The 17497-nt window shown below is 46.4% G+C and overlaps 1 long non-coding RNA gene across 2 annotated transcripts in view; it reads right to left on the bottom strand.

The window, feature by feature from the left end:
- The window catches only part of LOC123617668 (uncharacterized), a 103332-nt gene that overhangs the window by 40114 nt on the left and 45721 nt on the right, over positions 1 to 17497 (bottom strand). For both annotated transcript variants that reach the window (XR_012503789.1, XR_012503788.1), the window contains exon 3: positions 14116 to 14267. This is a non-coding gene — a long non-coding RNA (uncharacterized LOC123617668). The remainder of the gene's footprint in view (positions 1 to 14115; positions 14268 to 17497) is intronic.

The raw sequence follows: 17497 nt of genomic DNA, 5'->3' as shown, positions 1-17497 counted from the left end.
GTCAGAAACTTCTCAGCCTTTCCCACCAAGGGGCCTGCTGGAAGCACGTGAGCACACATGTATGGCTGGCGTCTGGGGATACGTTCTCGTCTGAGACTCCGAGACTGCATTATTTTCGAATGTATGTAAATGCTGCATTCTACGCTATAGAAGGTTTTGCTGCAAACCTGCGTTAAAATGTATACGACTGGTTACAATGACTTAACTGGTTAAAATCCCCCGACTTGGAGTAAAACTGACCCTCTAAAGACATGTGCGTGGTGTCCTGTGACTTTCAGTGCCTCCTGTTTGAGGACAGGCTTGTGAGGGTGAGTTCGTGGATGAGCAGTCTCGGTGGACAGGAATGGGAGAGGGGATGTGCCAGGAACTGTTTGTGGGGAACACGGGGAGGAGGAGAATATTGAGGATGAGGATACTGAGATGCTGGGAAGCCCCCCCCCCCCCCGGCGTTGGCAGACACCGTGTGAGAACGGCTGCCAGCAAGCGGACTGTTTGTCACAGAAGAGATGTCACGCTGCCCGCAGGTTTGGGCGCATAGCAGAAGCCGTGACCAGGCAAAACCAGACATTGACATTGCTAATCTGCAAAATGGGTAAAATAACACTTGTCTCACAGGATTGTTTTACAGTTAATTGAAAATGCTTGCCAAAGGGCTTCAAGTATTAGCACTAAATACTGAGTAAGTGGAAATCATTATTGTAATCGTAATCATTATCATTACCCATGAAAACTCACCATTTTTGCCCCCACAAGTACTCAGAAGGGAACTGCCCTTGTAGAAATGACTGTGCTCACGTGTAAACAACACGACTTTCCTGGGAAAAAAGAACTCAGTAATCGGAGCCCTAAGTAACGTAAAAGACAGATTTCCATCTTGAACAGAAATGATTTGATGAAGAATTAAAGGGAAGAAAAATGGTTGAAATTGTCCATGTGAAACAGCTTGAAAATTTCCAGCACTTACTTTCATAAGTGGAAAAAAATAAAACGTAATAACCATGATTTTATTGGCACTTAGCATTTGTCAGGCACTTTGTAAACATTTTCTCAATCACAAGGCCCTATGAGGCATGCGTTGCTCTCAGAGACCCGTGTGGACGCCGTAGGAATCACAGCCGTCGTTAGCCACGGTCATTCACGCAGGCTCCCCATTAGCACCTGGATCTGGGGCCCAAGCCCAACACTGGGGGGCCTGATGCTGTGGCTTTTCCCACCCCAGCTCAGAGCAATGACGCTCCGATGGCCGCCTTCCCCATCCTGCCTTCAGCTGCGGTCCAGGAGGCAGTGTGGCAGGGGGCGGACGTGACTGGGCTCTGCGTCACCCTCGGCCAGGGGTCAAGTAGCAGCTGTGCAGCTTTGTAGCAGGATGACCTTGGACAGGCTACTGCAGCTCTGGAAGCCTCAGTGTCCTCACAGCTCAGTGAGGACGGCAGTAAGACTACCTCCCACGGGAGGTTTATTTTTTATATCATGACATCTGACTATATGGCTGGCACTTAATAAGCATTAAAATTTTTAGGGAGCCATTGCTACTCTAATATTGTATGATAGCCAGGTATTGTTTGGAACCAGGCCCTCTTCTTCAGCCTCAGGCCCCAAGATGGGCTCTCGGATCCAGTGAAGCAGGATTGCAAACCATCCTCCCGACGGCCACCCATCAGTGAGGCAGAACACCTTTCCAGGTGGCTCCAGCTAACACCGACTTTAATTGCCTTCCGAGTAAATACCTCCCAGGTTTAAAAAGTTGCCTAAGGTCTTACACAAAGTCCAGGGCCAGATATTGTTATGAAAGCCAGGTGGCCAATTACATAATTATTTTAAAATCTGGCCCACGCTCTCCTTGCCCACGGCAGTGTCGGAGCTGGGGGTCCTGGGAAGGGGAACAAGATTTTAATGAGAAAGTGTGAACCTCCTGGTGACATTCCCTGTCTGTCTCTAAATGAGGCATTTTCTAGCCATGCATCCATCTCGGGCTTTCAGAGACTGAGAAACCCCCTGGATCGCTTCCCCCTTGCCCCACCACGTACCACGTTCTTTCCGGGCGGGTTTCTGTGTTTGTTTCCTCGGGGCTATCTAGATAGTCAGCACACATGGGTGATCTGCAGAGGAAAGCAGGGCGAATGAAGGAGAGAGGCCAGGTCCATGGAAAAAGAAAGCCAAACAGAGACACGTAGAGTTCATCATGGAAGAAGCAAAACTCCCCAAGCCATGTAAACGTGTGTGAGGGCTGAGGGTGCGTCTGAAGCAACTGTTTTAATCTGTACCTTGCAAATTACTTTGTGGTTTCTGCAGAGTTCTCCTTTTGGGTGATGGCTTTTAAGCGCCACCTCAGCCCGCCCCAGCTCAGTCCCCAGGAAGTGATGCGCAGAGACATTTCTGGACACCAGAAGAGCATCAGTTTGTGCAAATTTCATTCATCCAAGAAACGAAAGTGGGGACATTTCTTACACCCAGACGCATCCCTGCACCTTTGAACTGGCTCTGTTGCCATGAGCATCAGCTGGAAATCTCCAGGGAGATGATCAGCCGAATAATTGACATTATGTAGACAAAATTCTGTAAGACCTGCCCTCAAGGAAGAGGCCAGAAGGAAGGAGCCGCCAAGTCAGGTCAAGCACACGTGCTCCACACAGGCAGCAAGCGGCCACATGGTAATTACAAGCGTGTGCTGGGGGCGGGCTTGCAGGGTGACTGGTCGGCACTTTCTGCCTTCATCCGTGTATAAGAATCAATCAAAAGTAACAAGAGAGGGAACCCCAGCCAGGGAAGGCACCTACACCCCGCATTTTTCCTTTGAAGCCAGAACTCCTTTGACCTCGGGACTCACTGGTTTGCTGTCAAGCCCCGAGGTGTCACAGAAGGGTCAGCCGAGCTGGGCCCAGACGGGACGTTTTCTTTCTCAGTAAATTCATCACGACTGGGAAACTGAAACCTCCCCAGAACTCGACGTGGTCTCGCCGGTTCCTCTGTCACCTGGCTCCCCTTTGGAGGCCAATCTGCAGCAGGCGTGAAGTCGGTCGGTGGGCTGAGGGGCGGGAGGAGATGGCTCGCCTTGGTCTCACTGCTTGGAACAGGATTTCACTACTTCTTCCTGGAGATGGAGGGCAACTATAAGGGGACAGACAGAATGCTCCGTCAGGGACTTGAAGCTGGTTTGGAGGTCCAGGTGGGGCTGCGGGTGAATATAACACAACGAAATGTGGCCAGGAGGGAAAACACAGTCAAAAGCGGTCACGTGACAGGTTATCAGCAGAACAGCAGGTGAGACAAGAACACAGAGACGTGTGCTGACAGGAACCATGTCCACCAGAAAATATGTGGAGAGCTGGACAGGAAACCTTTGTCAGTGAGTCCAGAGCTGAAGCTCCTGAAGGAACTCCATGGAAGGTCTGGGGCTCTGACTAAGCGTTTCCAAACCTCAGGTCATAAATTCTTGTCCATTGAAAACCCAAGACATGGAAAATAAGTCAGGAATGGCCCAGACTAAGGACTATACACTCGCTCTGTTCCCAGACCACATACAAAGCTAAGCCGTACGGGTTCCACTCAGTAAACCTAGAATCGGTGCCGGTCCAGGCATGAGCCCGTGTTCCGAGGGGACCGATGGAGGACGAGGTCTCCAGCTCTCAGATGTTTAAAATCAAGTCTCCGCCCAGGCTGCCTAAGTGGTCGTTCCAGAGTAGCAGACCCTGATGGAAAACAGTTGAGCGGGATTAACCTTTTAGTCTCAGAGCATGAGGGAATGACTTCTGGAGCCCTAAAGCTTTCACCGTCACTGTGAGAAAGTTAATTTTTAAAGGCAAGCGTTCTCCCCTCCCTATCCTCTTGAGGAGGCAACATCAAATTTCTAGTACGCAGGAGAGGGTTGCCAACTCAGCCCTGAGCCGGCCTGGACCACTCATCCATTCAGATGAAGCGAGGTCATGATCCCTGAGGAATATTAACTTCCCAGCTCAACCAGGAGATCCTGCCAACTGCAGGCATCGTGCGCCGTCTTCCAGGAAATCAGCTATCCCCAAAATGTGCTCCACAGACGTTTTGCAAAATTAGCATTCTATCTTCAAACAAAGTTGGGAAACACAGGGTTAAACTGAGTTAAAAGTTTTCTCAAGTGTATGTTTTTGAGTCATTAATGTATATTGTGACTCTCCAAGCAGAGAATGTAGCAGCTTTGAATCTTATTTGATCAGGGAACCCTTCCCCAATAGAAATGACTTCCAAGGACAAGTGCTCCATGGGGCACACGTTGGGGCCCACATCCCAGAACACCTTGCCTGCAGACTCCATGCACCCACAGGAGAGGGGGCCTCACACTGGCCCCAGACGACCTGGCCCCTGGCAATCCTGGGCCACTCTGAAAAGTTTTTTCTTATTATGAGCATGTCCACAGCTAATACTCACTATGTTTTCTCCAAATACCTTTTCTTGTGTCCACGAGACTTACATTCTACTCAGATCCCTTGTTTAGGTGATGAGAGAGAGCAGAGCTTGGTCTCCAAGGTCCGACCCATGTCACCTGTTCCTTGACGTCACATTTAGCTGAGTGGCCCGCTGGGAACAATTTGTTCCTTCCCTCCAAGGGGACGATGGGATGTGGGATGGAGACGTGACCCTTCAAACGGTCACTCTGCACGGAGAAAGGTGGGGTCCTGAGTCGCACACTGCTGAACCCCCAATTCCAAAGAGGACCTGGGCTCCTGGGGTGATGAGGGCAGAGACCACTGGTGACTGAGCACCTCCTATCACCACCCCCGGAAAAACAATGCCAGGGGCCTCTTCCAGACAGTGGGTCAGCATCTTCCAGGCAGGAGCCAGCACGCGAGGCTTAATCAGCCCCTGTCCGGGGTCCTCTGGCTGAAGTGACAGTGGCGTTGGGAGGAAGGGAGGCACGCTTCTGGCAGGGAGCCTCCGTTCCGCCCCCGCCGCCCCCGGCTGGCAGCTTCAGCGCGGACTTTGCCAACGTAAGAAGTGCAGAGTCAGGTCCCAGAGCATCCGACGGGTTGACTCCTGGTTTCTATCATGTCGTTGGAGACGCGAAGCCGGGAAACCACAACCCATCTGTTTTTCAGTTTTCTTGTTAGAAACAATACCTGGTCCAAACATTAAGTGAGAAGAAGAGACAGCAGCGTGAATATCTGTAAGCCAGACACCGGGGAGAGGCCTGAGCTGGAGTACAGACTCCACCTGGAGGCCAGGGAGGGCGACCCCAGGTAAGACGGGCGTCTCTCCCCCAGGGCCCGGGCCGCTGCACAAACACCCCAGCGCCTCCACGGAGCCCAGACAGCCCGGGGAGATGAAGGGATGAAGTCATGCTGGCAGCCCGTGTCGCCCTCCAGGTATTAGGACCCCTGCCCAGCCACCCCCAGGCCCGGCCTAGCACCCCCCCAGGTGTGTTGTCCTTCCCCAGCTGGCATAACAAGGCCGTGCCAGCTCTGAGACTGAGGCCGCGGGGACCATCCAAGACCAACACGGCCAGGCTGCAGACGCCAAGCCGAGAAGCAGAGGGGAGGCACTTCTCTGCAGCACGAAAATAAACTGCAGAGCAGCGTCATGTGTGTGGTTGCCCTGGAGACGAAGGACCTGGAGAGGCATAAAAATAGAAAGCCATCAGAGCTGCTCAGAGAGGTGCGTTTCCTCAAAGCCAGGGGGTCCCGGGCCCGGGCTGAGGGTGCAGTGTGGCCGGGCCGGGGTGGATGGGCCAGAGGACCAGCTGCAAAGCTGGCCCGGGTGCCAGCCCCCCCGGGCGCCTCCGGGTGCTGGGGACACATGCTGCAGCACTCTTTACCCAGCTTCTCCACCCGGACTCCTCCGGAGGCTGCCCAATCACGGTGCTCCGGCAGGAAGCGCGGGGCCCTCAGCTGACACTCAGCTCAGCCAAGGTCTGTCGCGTGCCTGGCGGGGAGGCGGGACCCACGGGCTCAGACCCCTCTAACGGCAGAGTGGAATCCCAAGTCCCCCACGGTCGTCTCCCCACCCCGAGGAGGCTTACTCTGCACGGCATGCATACAGTAAGCGCTCAGTGCAGGCTTGACTGAAATAAACATTCTGCGCCCACTGATTCTGATGATAGTGCTGCTCTAAAGGCTGAAAGTTTCGTAGAAGACGGGACTGTGAAAAGACAGGACTGATCGCGCACAGGGGATGAGACAAAGTCCTCGAAGTGAAGTGGCTACAGCGTCCGGACAACAATACGTGGGCCTCCCACCTTTAGTCTCCCGGCTTCCTCCAGCGCCTCAGGTCAGTCTGTCTGAGGCTGAACTGGGGAGAGCTTGCCCACAAAAGCCAAGGCCATGCACCTTACCCGTACCTCGGACCACGGGCACCTGCCTTTCTCCCAGTACCTGGACAGGATGGACTCAGGTGGGGGATGAGGGAGAGGGAAGTCCACTCAGCTCCTTCAGCCAAGTGCTCCATCCCTGTCATACACACCGGGCGCCAGGTGACAGAGGTACCCTACCCCATGATTGCTATTCATGGACCTGGTTCTGAGTCCAGGACTCAGACCTTACACCCTCTGCCTCTGAGCGCCAGCCGTCAACCTTGTTGTCCCCTCGGTTGCCACCCCGACCCCCCTGCGTGGAGGCTGGGCTGGTCCCTCCACCCGGCCCCCACGGTAAGCTGCCTCATTCATATTAGCAGTTCTGATTTTTCACACCCTCTTCAATCAATATTCTTCACAATTCTACTGTTTCCTAAAGCCCACCTACTTTGTGCTCTCTCTGCAAGTAATCTTCTCCCCCAAGGGGCCTGGACAGAACCAACTAGGACATTTAAGTGGGAACGGGAAGGGCAGCATGTTTGCTGATGGTCTCCCACACGTTGGTCAGAGGGAGCTGGTCCACTGCCCAGGCTCATAAACCGGGCTGGATGAGCCAGCTTCCTCCTGTGCCCCCGCTCCCTTCCCCACACTCCCCGGGATCTCCCACGGCCACACGTCTCCCTGGGCATTTTGGCTCAGCCCAAGAAACCCCGAGAGACCTTTCAAGGTCAATTGTGTCAAAGAAAGATGATCAGGGGATGCGGATAAAGAAGCCCAGTGGTGAGGAAGGGGGGGGGGGATGAATAGACCCGGATGGAGATAAGCCAGGTAAATGCAAACCAGTCCACCCCAGGTGCAGCCAGGACCGCAAGCTGGGAGAGTGGGAGAAAAAACAATAGGGAGCGATCAAAAGAACGAGATAGCACCTGGGGATGTGACACCCGCTCCACCGCCTCGCTAGGTGTCTGTTTCAGGAACAGGCACCCTTAGGGAAGTGGATATTTTAAAAAGAAATTAAAAGGGAAAACCAGGGGCCCAGGTGACCGGAGAGAAGAGCTATTCAGAGGTCTTTGTTTCAGGCCATCTGGCCCTGGAGGTGGAGACAGAGGAGAAGGGGCCCCATGAGTCTCAGGAAGGAACCTGGCATTGGGTGCAGCTTCACCAGCGCTTTGCCTTCGGTAATGCAAAAACCCAGACGCAGCCCTAAGTGGGAAACCCCAGTAAGTCGGAGTATTGTTTCCTCAGGAACACTGACCAAAGGTCTTTTTGGGTCCCCAAAAGAATCTGTGTCTGTGACAGATGCGTGCATCTGTTAAGGTCAAAGCCCACAGGATGGAGAGAAGGGCCAGCCGGAGCAATCTGGGAAGTGGGTTTTCTTTCTGGGTCGGAGCCGGGCGTCCCTGGGCTGGTCACCCTTACATACGTCTTAAGGCCCCTCCAGGGTCCAGCTCTGTTGCTGGTGCCGGAGATTCAAGTGCCTTTGAGGGCCTCCCCTCTTCTTTGGGCGTCCATTTCATATGCAAGATACGGAAACTGGAGAGGAGCTATCCAGAACTCTCCCAAATTCCATGTTTATAGCCATGGAAGAGTAGCCTAAGGGAAAAAATACGAAACTAGTTTTGCTGCAGTGTCTCTTTTATTTGATTAAAAAAAAATCAAATCCGTGGTTCATGGTTTTAGTCCCTTGATACATAGTCATTCTTACCAAATGGTGGTTTTTATCTTTAAAAAAAAACAATGAGGAGGAGGACATGGCTGAGTGGCAGAGCACACATCCCCCGTGCACAGGTCCGGGGTTCAGGCCTCAGCACCTCCACTAAATAAGTAAATAAACAAACCTAATCACCCCCCCAAAAAACAAACAAACACACAAAAGCCCTAGCCACTGGAAGTTATCACGACCACAAGTTCGTGACTTCCGGGCACCCCATAAATCTGAAAGATGCCTTCATTTCAATGTATTATCCCAACTAACATTGTTAGGATGTTTCCAGGTTGCACATATTTTTGTGCCGGATCAGTATTACCTGTTAGCTATTTGCACTCAGTCTTCCTAATCAAGTCAGAATACGTCCACTGTTTTCCAGACAAAAATGTGAGCCTTTATTTCAGACAGGGCCCGACTGCTAGGAGTTCATATCAAAATCAGGTGTGCTGACTTCAAGACCTAAAAAGGGCATCTGAATAGGAGGAAAGCAAAAGATACACGACACGCTCTGGAGGGCGGGCAGATGGTCCACCTTACAGCAACCAAAGTAAACCAAAGCTGTGCACATTGAGGAATGGAACTGGCAAGGCAAGAACCCATTGGATGTCATCAGAAATAAAGGGCACAACCTAAAAGCTGAGAGTTGTGTTTTATTCGGCGGACATTTCTGAGGACTTAAGCCTGGGATGCCAGCCTCTCAGATTGCTCTGGTGGACTGTGGCAAGGTGGCAAGGTAGAAGCCAGGATGTATGAGCTTTTGCAACAAAAACCAGGTAGTCGGAACATCAAAAGATTACAGCTAATTAAAGAAAAGCAGACATCTCAAGTTAAGGAATTTAGCGCTTTTCCATGTAAGGGAAGGTGAAAAGGTCTGTGCCCGTGGAAATTATTCCTTTAACACACACCTAGCAATCTAGGGCCAGTGTCCTGTACTTTTCCATCCTGAGTTCCCTCAGGGGGCACCACTGGGGGTCGCAGAAGAGGCCAGGCTGCCTGCTTGTCTGCATCCTGAGTTCCTTCTGCTCACCGGAAGGGATGGCGGTGATGGCTGATGATTTGAATGGCCACAGCATCCTTTGTTTACTGATATGGCTGGCAATGTTTTTTGTTCACAGGAATTTGCACACTTCTATCAGAGGTCTGCAAGGATGAGACACAGGAATTTCTCATCTTAATCTTCATGGCTGAAGAATGTGTGAAATCTAGGCCCTAGAATAAAAGCCCTGAAATCTGAAAAGGGAGGTGATTAGAGCAAACTTTAAGAGCACTGGCTTTGCCTTCCAAGAGACCTGGATTTCAATCCAGTTCTGCTGTGTATCTAACATGTTAATGGAGTCAAGTTATAAATGTTCTAAGCCTTATTTTCCTTAATAATATGTCATAGGATTGTTATAGATATTAAATGAAATCATGTGTATAAAATGCTTAGCCCAGTGCCTCATGAATAGATAGAAATTCAAAACACACCAGTGGTTATCTACAAGACCTTTCCTTGATAAAGCACCTTGCAATGTATTATATGCACTTACACATATGCATGCATATATATATATATATATATATATATATATATATATATATATATATATATAAAAATACATTTATATGTATTTAAAGTCTTTAAAAACCTTTGGCAAAGACGTACCAGCACTGAACCAACAAAGTCTAGGATCTGCTCATACAACAAGGGTTTTTCTGATTTATAACAATGGCTTTTCTAAGCTGGGACTACGTTTAATACACATGTTTAAAGCTGGAACTTTCCCTTTAAGCACTTCTTTATCTGTATCCCATAAAGTTTTATACGTTATCTTCATTTAGCTCAAAATAGTTTCTAATTCCTTGTGATTTCTTCTTTGATCTGGGTTATTTAGAAATGTGTTGTTTAATTTTCGGATATTTGGAGATTTCTCAGATTTCTGTTGTTGCTTTCCAACTTAATTTTATTGCAGTTGGAAAACGTGCTTTGAGTAACTTCAGTCCTTTTACAATCACGGAAACTTAAGACCTATCATATGATGTCTTCTGGAGAATGTTCTACGTGCCCTTGAAAGAATGTATTTTGTACTTACTTCTGGTAAAGTGTTCTATAAATATCAGTTAGATCATGTTGGTCAACTGTTTTTTCAAATCTTCTATATCTTTCTTAACCTTCTGCTTGTTCTATCAATATCAAGGGTCTTGAAATTTTGAACTATAAATATTGAATAGTCTCTGTCTCCTTTAAATTCTCTCAATTTTTGCTTTTTGTATTTTAGGGCTTGTTAGGTGAATATACATTTAAAATCATTGTATCTTCCTGATGTATTGACCCTTTTATTATTATGAAATGTCCCTGTTTATCTCTACTAATATGCATTTTCTGAGTCTGTTTTGTTTGACATTAATAGATATAGCCACTCCAGCTCTCTTTTGTTTACTGTTTGTATGTGTCTTTTCCATTCTTAAACTTTCAATCTTGCTGTTATTTTTTACTTTGAAGTGTGTCGCTTGTAATCAGCACATAGCGGAATCTTTCTTTTGTATCTAGTCTGATTTCACCATTTTCATTGAAGTGTTTAATCTATTTAATGGACTACTTAATGTGATTGTTGATATGATTGGATTTGTGTCTCTCTGGAATTCCCATTTGTTCCTCTTTATTGTTTCTGTTTCTCTATTGAGAATTCCTATTCGAGGATCATTGTCATCATACTTTTATTTAATTTTTTAAATACATTCCAAGACCTGCTTTGAAGTCTTTGTGTGCTAAATATAACATCTGGGCCCTTTCAGAGTGAGTTTCTATGGATTTTGTTTTCCTGAGAATGGATCACATTTTCCTGTTATTTTGAATATCTTGTGATGTTTTCTTGAAAATTGACACTGTAGACCATATATATTGTAACACTTCTGGATTATATTTTTTTCCATGAGGTGGTTGTTGTTTTTCAATTTTTTTATAAAATTGTAGTTGATTTATAATGTTAGTTTTAGGTGTACAGCAGTGATTCAGTTATACATACACATACATTTTTTTTTTCTTTTCAGATTCTTTTCCATTATGTTATTACAAGAAATTGAATACAGTTCCCTGTGCTATACAATAGGTCCTTGTTGTTTATCTGTCTTCTCTTTAGTAACATGTGTCTGTTAATCCGCAACCCCTAATTTATCCCCCCAGCCCTTTCCCCTTCGGTAATCAGTTTGTTTTCTATATAGAAGCAAACAAACCATAGTTTGTTGTTATTAGTAACTTATTTGGACTTAATCTGCAGAATCTACCTCCCTGAGATGTGCAGCCAGAATGTCTCTGCTCAGCCGTTTTGAAATTCTCATTTTGTTTTTCTGCCTAGCTTCCTATCCGTCATCCTGCGTCTGCATAGCTTACTGGTAAGTCACTGATTCCTGAGAGGTTGTGCTCAAGAACCTTGAGCTGTAAGGCTTCCACCCTCTGCTGACAGATCTGTTTGTGTTTGTGTGTGTGTGTTAAAGGAAGCATTCAACTTCAGGCTGTTTTCAAGCCTGCCTAGGCTTTACTTTCCTCGGGACCTCCTTGGGTCCCCCGTAAAGATGAGCACCATTTCCCATTCACCCAGGGAGGTATGGAGCCCTTGCCTATCTCTTCTATGGTTCTCTCATTTCCAGCATCTCCTTGTTAAGTTCTTGACTGGTCTGTCGCTTGCCATAACTGGGTCTGCAAACTCAGGTTAGCAGAGCTATGGGAACCCCCTGTTTACTTCTATCACATATGCTACTCTGGTACCGATAACGCTGCCAGGAATGGGTTTGGCCCTCAGCCCAAGTAAGTCAGCCCCCTCTAGGAGTGGTCTCCACAGGGCAGTCCCGCCCTGGTACGAGTACTTCACTGACCAAGCTTCTGGAGGGGGTGTGGGGGAGGAACAGTTCCAGGCAAGAGGGCTGCAGACTCTCTGTGCACTTCCACTTTTCTCATCCAAAGTTCTAACATATTTCCATGAATAAACATTTCTCAGTTTCTTGTTTGTCTCTGGTTGATTTGCCAAACCCTGAAACCGTGGTTTTTGGTTGTTTTTCCAGGTCTACTTGTTTTGGAGGGGAGGGGAGACGCTTAAACTCCTTGCTTTGTTTTAACAGAGTCCTGTCTCTGAATAAAACCATTAAATCAACCGCTTCAACATGTATCGCCGTGGGGCTCCCCCCACTTACCTTGTTTACCGCTCCTCAACAATTTCTATACATTTTCTACCAAAAATAGTTCCTAGGCTTATCTTTCTTTTTCATGGCATCTTTATCCTAATGATGAAAACGACCTCTAAGCACCCTAACATTTCTTTAGTCTATTTCTGAGACTTTTCTTTGTATCTCAATGTTCACACAAAATACACAACGGTGCTGTGATGTCTGGGACTCAGGGTGTGGACCATATGTTGTTTAACTACCTCTTTTGTCTCAAAACACTGCCGAATATAAATGATTACGGTATGCCAAATTTCAGTTACACACTTTGGCACGTGATTTCTGCAGTACCAAAGAATACTTCATTAATTAAAGCCCTACGGATACAGAAACAAATTTCACATATTTTGAAAAGAGACTCTCCCCAAAAGTTATGTAAGTAGCAAACAGAGATATGAAAATTTTCACACCATTAACTGCCAGCGAAATACAAATTAATCCCACAATGAGATACTACCACACGCCCACTAGAAAACAAATCTGCGGAGCAACTGGAACTCTCGCAAATATCTGTTAAGGATGTACAATGATACAACTGCTTTGGAAGACATTTTGACAGTTTCTTATAAAGTAAACATATACTCACCATGTAACCCACCCTTACGTACTTACCTAAGAGAAGTGAAAGCGTATGTCCCCATGAAGACTTCCACAAGAATGTTCCTCGCACTTTATTCATAACTGCCCCAGACTGGAGACAAGCCCCGACCTACCAACCACAGGGTGCACAAGCAAAGTGCGGTGCATCTATACGCTGAACACTGGTTACCAATGAGAAGCCGCAAGCCCTCGTACACACAATCACATGGAGGAATCTGGAAGACTACATGCTGTACGATTCTGTTTATATGAAATTCTAGAATAAATTCTAGTGACAGAAGGAATTTCAGGGGCCCTGGGTACGAGGGGAGGGGATTATCTGCAAAGGAGCATGAAGTTTTCAGAGGTGAGGGGGATGGAAACGTTCTCTATCTTGACTATGGCGGTGGCCACACAGGTCCATACATTTGTCAAAGTCACCGAGCTAACTCAGCCTTTAATACTGCGCTTTTAGTCCATGTAAGTCACACCCCTGTAAATCTGATGCACACAAAGTACTTAGCACTGTTGGTGACACAGGGTGAACACTTGACAAAGTGTTGCTGTTTTGGGTGAGATAACAGTGGGTGCAGAGACCTACTCTCTTTCCTGCCTGAAGAGCTGGGACTGCAAATCCTCCAGCGGCTTCCTGTCCTTTCACCCGTCAAGGACCTGGGTGTAGGGACAAGGCGGGCAGGTAGGCTCAGCGAGGACAATGGCTTTCAGCAGCAGCCAGGCAGGCCATGGGGTGTTTTTGTTGCTGCCGCTGCATTTGTATTGGCGTTTTTGATTTCGTCCTTGTCTTTTGCAAAATTGGTGACTTTTATGATACATGCCTTGAGAAAGAGAGAGTGCAGTCAGTGGCGGTTTGGAGGTTTGGGCCCCCATCTGGTTCTGGAATCCTACCCAAGTCAGTCAACTCTTTGAGCCACCACTTTCAAAAAAAAAACGGGTTGAGTTTTATGAGCCCTAGATCCCTTCCAAGTTAAAACGCCCAAGGTTTGGTAATCAGACATATTTATTGCAAATGATCTCTGTGGAAGCAATTTACCGATTTTCAGTCCCTTTCTCTCTTTTAGTGCGTTGTGATCCTGGGCTCTCCCTACCACACTCCTTTTGTCTACAGTCAGCACTTTATATACTTATGTCCCATTTCCTCAGTGTTGCTAAGCAACAGGAAAGAGTCCATGGATCTATTGTTACTACCGAACACACCACCTCAAAACTTAGTGGCTTAAAACAACAGCACAACATTTACTTGCTTGGGAGTCTGCGACTTGGGCAGGGCTCAGCAGGACAGTTCATCTCTGCTCCACCTGGCAGCAGCCCCGGCAGCTCAAAGGCAGGACCCCTCTGAAAGCTCCTCACTCACCTGGACTGGGAAGTCTTGGGCAGCGGTGGCCGGAATGGTTGGGCCTTAGAGCGTCTTTCTCTACGTCCACGCAGTCTTTCCAGCAGGGCAGCTTGATGTCTTACATGTTGCTGGATTTCTTGTACGTTGGCTCAGGGCTCCAAGGACGCATACTGAGAGAGAGAGACAGACAGAGAAAGGGAAGACTCACTCTCTGGGAAATGTGTTGCCGTCCCTGCTCTAGTATGAAAAGTAACACAGTATCAGTTCTACATAATTATGTTCAGTTCAGTGGGTCACTAAGGCTGGTCTACATCCAAGGGAAGGGGGATCAGATCCCACCTTTTGATGGTAACAGTGTTTAAGAATTTAAGGACATGTTTGAAAATCACGGCCAGCTAGTTTAAATCAAGTTGTTTTTGAGTGATAAATGGCTTAAGAAAGGAGTTCCCTCTCTTCCGTCTCATCGTTCAAAGTAGTGGTCTGTCAACGCCACTACCGTCCTACCTCAGAGGGCTGGTGCGTTAGATGCTGTGATGGCCCGTGGTGGGAGGCAGACTACCTGGGACCCCTAAACACAATGAAAGACTATCCCTTGGAGGACCCCTCAGCGGTCAGCTGGGAGGAACGGTTTGCGGTGACCTCACTTCTGTCTGCATCTGGAAGGGCAGGGCAGGCTGCTGGCTGTGTCTTGACTCAATGGAGGGTCAGAGAAACAGTTATTTCCTTCAGATTCTCTCAACCAACAATGTTCTGAGGCACAGATGAACAGTTTTGAGGGTAGCACCTCACACATGGTAAAAACTGTTCATTCTGTGACTAAAATGAAATAAACAGAGCAGGTGTCTGGGTAAATAGAGCACTTTGATGGCATCGATCATGGCTGCAGATCTTAAATAAAGAGCAGGACCTCAGACTCCTCGCCCAGTCAGTCTGCAGAACTTCTCAAACTTTTCCTTCACGGTCCCAGAGGAGGGAAGGCTTCATCCCCCGGTACCTGAGATAGTTGCCCTAAGGTTTCTTTCCCAGGAGGACTTTTTTTTAACTGTCATTTTTAACTTTAAATATTCAGATGATATTTGTATTCTAGACCATAATTTATCTAAGTTTATTTTAATAGAAGATAAATGTGATTTTACCCGAAATTGCATAGGTAAAATGGGTGTCCCGAGAAGCTGAGCCGTGTTCACCCTGGGACGACCTCCCCAACACATGAAGTACTCCTTGGGCTTGGGTGCCCAATTTGAGCAGAAAAGAAACTGTAAAGTCCATCTGAAAATATAATTGAAATGTTTGAAATAATTTCTTTTTTATACATTCTGGTTTCCCATTAGTGATATCAAAGGAAAAGGAAGCCAGGCTTCGGGGGGATAGCCTCAGCTGAGGTCCCGGCCGACAGCACCGACTTTGCCAGGCATGCAGCTGGACCATCTTGGAGTGAACATTCCAGCCCCAGCCACGCTGCCCCAGCCGATGCATGTGGAGCAGAATCAGGAGTTCAAAATGGACCCCTCCCAAAGTGAAGATTTGTAAACAAAATTAAAACCTGTTGCTTATGCCACTGAGTTATGGGGGTACCTGTCTTACACTGTTAGCAAACAGAACAATGAGCAAAGAATTTGAGCAGGTACTTCACAGAGAAAGACATGTGAGGGTCCAATAAGCACAAGACAAGACCAGCATCATCAGTCATCAGGGAAATAGACATTAAAGCCACCGAAGACATCACTCCATACCAGGATGGCTAAAATTTAAGAAAACAAAAACAAAAACTGACCCAAGCGCTGGTAAGGATGTAGAGGAACTGGAACTCTCACACTTTGCTAAAGGCAAATGGTACAACCACTTCCAAAAATAGACAGGTTTTTATAGACTTAAACTTAAACCAGCAAGTTCACTCCTAAATATTTACCTGAGAAAAACAAAAACATATGCCCACCAAAAATGTAGACAAGAGTGTTCCCAGAAACTTTTATTGTGACCGCCCAGCTGGATCCAGCCCAAATCACTGCCAACCGGAGGAGGGATACACAAACTGTGGTATTATTACAGAATGGTAAATACAACTGAATACAATCAAAAGGAATAAACTATTAATACAAAAAATAACATCAATGAACCTAAAAGATGACAACGAGGGAAGGAGATCAGACACATATTGATACGTATTCATAAGGCCACTTACATGATGTTCAAGGCTGGGCAAAACTAATTTAGTAAGTAGTAAAATCACGGTTTTGTTGAGGCAGTCTGATTTTTAGAGCCTGTTATCTTAACAATGATGCTCTATTTAGTCATTTATTTATTGGAGGTACTGGGGATAGAACCCACGACCTCATGCATGCTAAGCACATGCTCTACCACTGAGCTGTACTCTCCCCACTAATGCTGTATCTATAAATCCATAGGTAAATATTTTGAAGGAGGGATAGGAAATGATTTAACTAGTTACATGACTAGTGAGACTCTGGGCAAGAAGAAATAATTAAGAGATAATTGAGGAGGAGTGAAATAGAACTTTTAGTTTTTGCTCTCTATATATTTGGGTTACTTCAAAATTTTTAAATGAGCATGTATAACATTAAAAATATTTTTATTGAGTATAATTTACATACAGTAAAATGTACAAATCCTAAGTGTATATTTTGGTGAATTTTGTGACAAATACACACCTGTGTAACCAACACTCCAATCTCACCACTGCCCAGAGGCATCTACTGCTCTAACTGGATGCAGAACAAAGTTGAACACTATTAAAAGAAATATGGCACACCCCAGCACTCAGCAGTGTAAAATTTCACAAGGTGTGGCATCAAGTAAAAAAATTATCAGGTATGCAAAAAAGTGGAACCATATGGCCCATAACCAGGAAAAGGTCAATAAACAGAATCAGAAATGATAGAAATTCAGAAATTGGAAAACAAAGACTTAAAAGCAGCTATGAAAAATACATTTAATGTGCTTAAGAAGGAGTGGGAGACATGAACATGATGAGGAGCCAAAAGAAAGGTTTTTAAAAGACAGTGAGAACTTGAAATGGAACTTCTAGAGAAGAAAATCAAACTATCTGAAACAAAAATATACTGACGAGACTAAGAGCAGATTAGATGCTATAGAAGAACAGATCAGTAAACCATCAGAAGACATAGTTATAGAAAATGTTCAAAATTAAGCACAAAGAAAAGGTTGACCAAAAATTAAAACAATATATAGTACCCACACAACAGTATTAAAGAACACTAATATGTATAGTTAGAGTCCCAGGGAGGAGGGGGGGACATATATGAAGAAATAGTAGCTAAAAGTTTACCAAATTTAATGAAGACTATAAACCCACACATCTGAAAAAGAGAAAAAGTCCGTGGAAACCAAGCAGAATAAATATAAAGAAAACCCTGTCAAA

This window comes from Camelus bactrianus, chromosome 33, assembly GCF_048773025.1.
Source record: "Camelus bactrianus isolate YW-2024 breed Bactrian camel chromosome 33, ASM4877302v1, whole genome shotgun sequence".
NCBI classification, from domain to species: domain Eukaryota; kingdom Metazoa; phylum Chordata; class Mammalia; order Artiodactyla; family Camelidae; genus Camelus; species Camelus bactrianus.
This window is presented reverse-complemented; position numbering and strand designations above follow the sequence as displayed.